This window comes from Tetranychus urticae, unplaced genomic scaffold (genome assembly GCF_039701765.1).
Source record: "Tetranychus urticae isolate SD_2017Ah unplaced genomic scaffold, NJAU_TeUrti_SD_1.0 Scaffold_7, whole genome shotgun sequence".
Taxonomy (NCBI): Eukaryota; Metazoa; Arthropoda; class Arachnida; order Trombidiformes; family Tetranychidae; genus Tetranychus; species Tetranychus urticae.
Genome location: NW_028315839.1, coordinates 282,501 through 287,500, shown reverse-complemented (window position 1 = coordinate 287,500; position 5,000 = coordinate 282,501). Strand labels below are relative to the sequence as shown.

Genomic DNA, 5,000 nt, shown 5'->3' with positions numbered 1-5,000 from the left:
TTCACGGTACCAAATCTTTTGGACATTATCAGCATTAGGTCAACTAATGATTGCGTAATTTTGATCGAGTTCGTGCTGTTGGTACCAGAGGAAATCGCCTTTAATGGTTGAGCCCATAAAAGCAATGAGAATGTTCGAATTGGCGCGATTTTAGGCCACTTGCGTTTAGTAATTTAGGTCATTAATAAGCGCATGCGATAGTCGGCACTACTGGGATATTACCCCGAAAAACATGATCGCGATTGACCTTATGGTTCAAAAGTTATTGGGTGTCAAAAATAGACACGGACTTAGTCTAATTTTCAGAAAAAGAGGTTTTAGATCACAACCAGATTTATTGTGTTATATGTGGTGAGTGTAGTTGCTGAATTGAGAGAAGCAACCATCAGTAGTTGATGGGGAGGTAAGTGATTGTCTACGGTTATGGATAAGTCAATGCATCAAGCAGTGGTATGGTCCAGACTGTAGCTGTTCACGCATCTATTCCTGTTATTCTGTTGATGTTTGGTGGTTGAAGAGACGGGCCTGAATGGGTTTGGATCGTCAATCATCTTATCACCACACACTATTATACAAAGGTAGAGTACCTGCAAGACCTAAGGTCTTCCTTGGTACGACTGACAATATCTATGAGAGTTGGGCTTTAATGCTATCAGACTTCATATCTTGCATATATGTTCAAACTAGTCACTCAACAGAGTGAGCAGTATTAGTATTGAGCTCTGCTTGTGCAAAGCAGACCGCAGATTGATCCAAGAAATTGGTATCAAGCGGTTATAATACTATGCTGTTTAGTTGACTTGCAAACGTACCCAGCAATGGTTACTCCTGCTAGATGTGCTTGCACATTTTAGTGGAAGAAGATGGATTCTAAAGAGTTTTCTGCAGAATCATCTTAATGCACGACATAAATCTCGATACCTCGTTAAAGTTAACATCCACTTGCTGGTTGTTAGCTGAGGATATCGTATTTATAGCTGCAAAAACAACTTGTTTAGCATTTTACTTTGCTAAAACATCAAGTTACCTGGTTGATCCTGCCAGTAGTCATATGCTTGTCTCAAAGATTAAGCCATGCATGTCTAAGTACATACTGTTTATAAAGTGAAACCGCGAATGGCTCATTAAATCAGTTACGGTTCCTCGGATATTCTTTTTTACATGGATAACTGTGGTAATTCTAGAGCTAATACATGAACAAGTGTTCCAACCTCAGCTTGCTGACGGAAGGATCGCATTTATTAGTACAAGACCAATGATTCTTATTCACCTAGAACCCTGTTCAGTGATTTCGGTCGCTGTCTAAGGACTAGCAGTGGGGATCTTAGCAACTTCGGTTGCATTTCTTGTGATGACTCTGAATAACTGAGCAAATCGTATGGCCTCTGAGCCGACGATGTATCCCTCAAGCAACTGCCTTATCAACTGTCGATGGTAGGTTATGCGCCTACCATGGTTGTAACGGGTAACGGGGAATTAGGGTTCGATTCCGGAGAGGGAGCCTGAGAAACGGCTACCACATCTAAGGAAGGCAGCAGGCGCGCAAATTACACAATCCCAGTACGGGGATGTAGTGACGAAAAATAACAATACGGGACTCTATTGAGGCCCCGTAATTGGAATGAGTACAATTTAAATCCTTTAACGAGGATCTATTGGAGGGCAAGTCTGGTGCCAGCAGCCGCGGTAATTCCAGCTCCAATAGCGTATATTAAAGTTGCTGCGGTTAAAAAGCTCGTAGTTGGATTTCAGTCGAACCTATGGGGTCCACTGATTAAAGGGTTAGATGGTGATGTTAGGTTTCTTGCTTGTGTCTACGGATGCTTGCTTGAACCTTCATTCCTCTTTCCTGGTGGTTACATTCATAGTGTTTAGACAGAAAATTGCTCGATATTTGCTATCAATGCTCTTTACCGAGTGTTGATTCAAGCGATCGAGACTTTTACCTTGAAAAAATCAGAGTGCTCAAAGCAGGCGTCCAAAACCTCGAAAGAGGTGCCTAAAAACGGTATGGTCAACCATCTATATGATGCGTACCACTACCTTAACTTGAATGATCTTGCATGGAATAATGGAATAGGACCTTGGTTCTATTTTGTTGGTCTTAAGAATCCAAGGTAATGATTAAGAGGGACAGACGGGGGCATTTGTATTGCGGCGCTAGAGGTGAAATTCTTGGACCGTCGCAAGACAAACTACAGCGAAAGCATTTGCCAAGAATGTTTTCATTAATCAAGAACGAAAGTTAGAGGTTCGAAGGCGATCAGATACCGCCCTAGTTCTAACCATAAACGATGCCAACCAGCGATCATTCTGAGTAACTAATTTCATGACTCGAATGGAAGCTTCCGGGAAACCAAAGTTTTTGGGTTCCGGGGGAAGTATGGTTGCAAAGCTGAAACTTAAAGGAATTGACGGAAGGGCACCACCAGGAGTGGAGCTTGCGGCTTAATTTGACTCAACACGGGAAAACTCACCCGGCCCGGACACTGAGAGGATTGACAGATTGAGAGCTCTTTCTTGATTCAGTGGGTGGTGGTGCATGGCCGTTCTTAGTTGGTGGAGTGATTTGTCTGGTTAATTCCGATAACGAACGAGACTCTAGCCTACTAAATAGACTTGCAGTTTACACTGCAGTACTCCCCCTTAGTCAACCTGTGGGTGGTAGTATCTCTTGATGGTTTCGGCTGTTGAGGGCTCTGCTGCTATTAGCCTACAGAATTGGCTAGGGTAAGGATGCTGTAGCACTGTAAGGACTTCTTAGAGGGACAAGCGGCGCTCGCAGCCGCACGAAACAGAGCAATAACAGGTCTGTGATGCCCTTAGATGTCCGGGGCCGCACGCGTGCTACACTGAAGTGGTCATCGTGCATACTGTTTCCTGCTCCGAAAGGAGTGGGTAACCGCTTGAACCCATTTCGTGATGGGGATTGGGCATTGTAATTATTGCCCATGAACGAGGAATTCCCAGTAAGCGTGAGTCATTAGCTTGCGTTGATTACGTCCCTGCCCTTTGTACACACCGCCCGTCGCTACTACCGATTGAATGATTTAGTGAGGACTTCGGACTGGTCAATCCAGACCATTGGGAAACTAGTGGTCGGATTGTGCTGGAAAGATGTTCAAACTTGATCATTTAGAGGAAGTAAAAGTCGTAACAAGGTTTCCGTAGGTGAACCTGCGGAAGGATCATTAACGTATTACCCTCTTATTATAAGAGAAATACAACCTTCAAACAATCAAACACTCTGCATAGTGATATTGTAGATGCTAATATGGTGAATGCAATTGAATTGTATTTGCATTAGAGTCGCAATTGTGAATGTTTATTGCAAACATTTAGCCATTGCAACATGATTCTAATTTGCATTACATTCGTTCATTCATACATCCATCTTTCATTATCCAATGCAACAAAGAGTGAGGGTTATCTAACGATAGCCATAATTTCTTTTGCAAAACAATTGTAGTTTATAATGAAAAGCCTGTCTTGCTACATACTTGGTACCTGATCAAGTCTTCAGCTTATGCTGACGGCAAGGTTTAAAGAAGGAAGTTTTACACTTCTTCGCCTAACTAAGTAAAGACAACTATGGTTTTTATAAACTGCATACAATTGTTTTCAAACCCTCTCAATGCAGATTTAGGATACTTATTAAAAGTCCCACGGTGGCAAAGATACATCTTCAAGCGGTGGATCACTCGAATTACCAATCGATGAAGAACGTAGCTAGCTACGATAATCGGTGCGAATTGCAGGACACGCCGAGCACTTGAGCTTCCAACGCACATTGCGGCTTTCGGGTCTTTTCCGAGGTCACATCTGTCTGAGAGTTGAGATGTAAAATAATCAACAAAACACTTGCATACTACCATATATGCATATTTTTGAGAGGATTGTATATTTATATGCATGAATCTTGATGTTTTATTCCTTTTCTTAATTGCAATTCGTTGCAATTTAGTAAGGAGAATCTCAAATCTACTTGTTTCACATGATAAATTTTGTGTACAATGCATATTTCATCTCTGCAAGCAGTATATATGAATAGATACTAGCATGAGATTCTAAGGTTAGTCGCCTATCTGACGACGCTAAAGTCGTATTGCAGATAACTATGGTGATCAACTAACCTGTTAACTGATGAATCTTCTTGCACTTGTATAAATCGTACAAATAGTAGCTATTTCATTCTGTTAAAGCAGACCTAAGAAGTAATGCAAAGGCAAAATTTGTGCAAACATTAAAGTAGATTTACGTTGCTTGCTTGCAAACAACACAAATAAACATTAATCAACTTAATCAATATTTTTGATCTCAGATCAGGTGAGGTTACCCGCCGAATTTAAGCATATAATTCAGCGGAGGAAAAGAAATCAAATGAGATTCCCTGAGTAACGGCGAGTGAAAAGGGATGAGTCCGGCGCAAAGGTTTTCCATTGAAAGGTGGAAAGCGGTGCTGCGTAATGGTTAGAGTCACGATTATTTCAACTAAATCTGCAAGTCCCTCTGACAAGGGCCCTCTTCCCAGAGACGGTTCTAGGCCGGTGGCAGATCTTGGTTAATGGAATATCGATTACTGGCTTTAGTCGCGGATAGAGTCAGATTGCTTGAGAGTGCAATCCAAATTAGGAGGTAAACTCCTCCTAAGACTAAATACGATGGTAATATCGATAGCAAACAAGTACCGTGAGGGAAAGTTGCAAAGTACTTTGAAGAGAGAGTTCAAAAGGACGTGAAACCGCTTGTAGAGAAACGGATAGAACCACGAAGTGTAGCTGAGAGGAGAACTCAGCTCCTCTTGTGTATTGTTGCCTTTTTCTATTCAGTGCTAAGAATGCTTTACAGCGTTCCAAGATCAGTAGGTTAAGGGGTAACTTTTAGCCTGCCCTTGGATCTTGGTATTGATAGGAGGAGTGCAATATGTGCATGAGGAGTGCATTTTCTCAACTCTCGTGCTCAAACCACGACCAATGTGAAGGAGAGTGCAAAACTCTTGT

At 41.9% G+C, this 5,000-nt stretch overlaps 3 non-coding genes across 3 annotated transcripts in view; all 3 read left to right on the top strand.

Annotated features, from left to right (window-relative positions):
• The first annotated feature begins 1,024 nt into the window (after positions 1 to 1,024).
• Positions 1,025 to 3,194, top strand: LOC149092663 (small subunit ribosomal RNA). Its single transcript, XR_016200707.1, has one exon. It is a non-coding gene; the product is annotated as a small subunit ribosomal RNA (ribosomal RNA).
• A 487-nt stretch (positions 3,195 to 3,681) lies between these two features.
• LOC149092662 (5.8S ribosomal RNA) lies at positions 3,682 to 3,836 on the top strand. Its single transcript, XR_016200772.1, has one exon. It is a non-coding gene; the product is annotated as a 5.8S ribosomal RNA (ribosomal RNA).
• A 476-nt stretch (positions 3,837 to 4,312) lies between these two features.
• The window catches only part of LOC149092661 (large subunit ribosomal RNA), a 4,168-nt gene continuing 3,480 nt past the window's right edge, over positions 4,313 to 5,000 (top strand). The window contains exon 1 of the ribosomal RNA XR_016200719.1: positions 4,313 to 5,000. This exon is cut by the window's right edge and continues 3,480 nt beyond it. This is a non-coding gene — a ribosomal RNA (large subunit ribosomal RNA).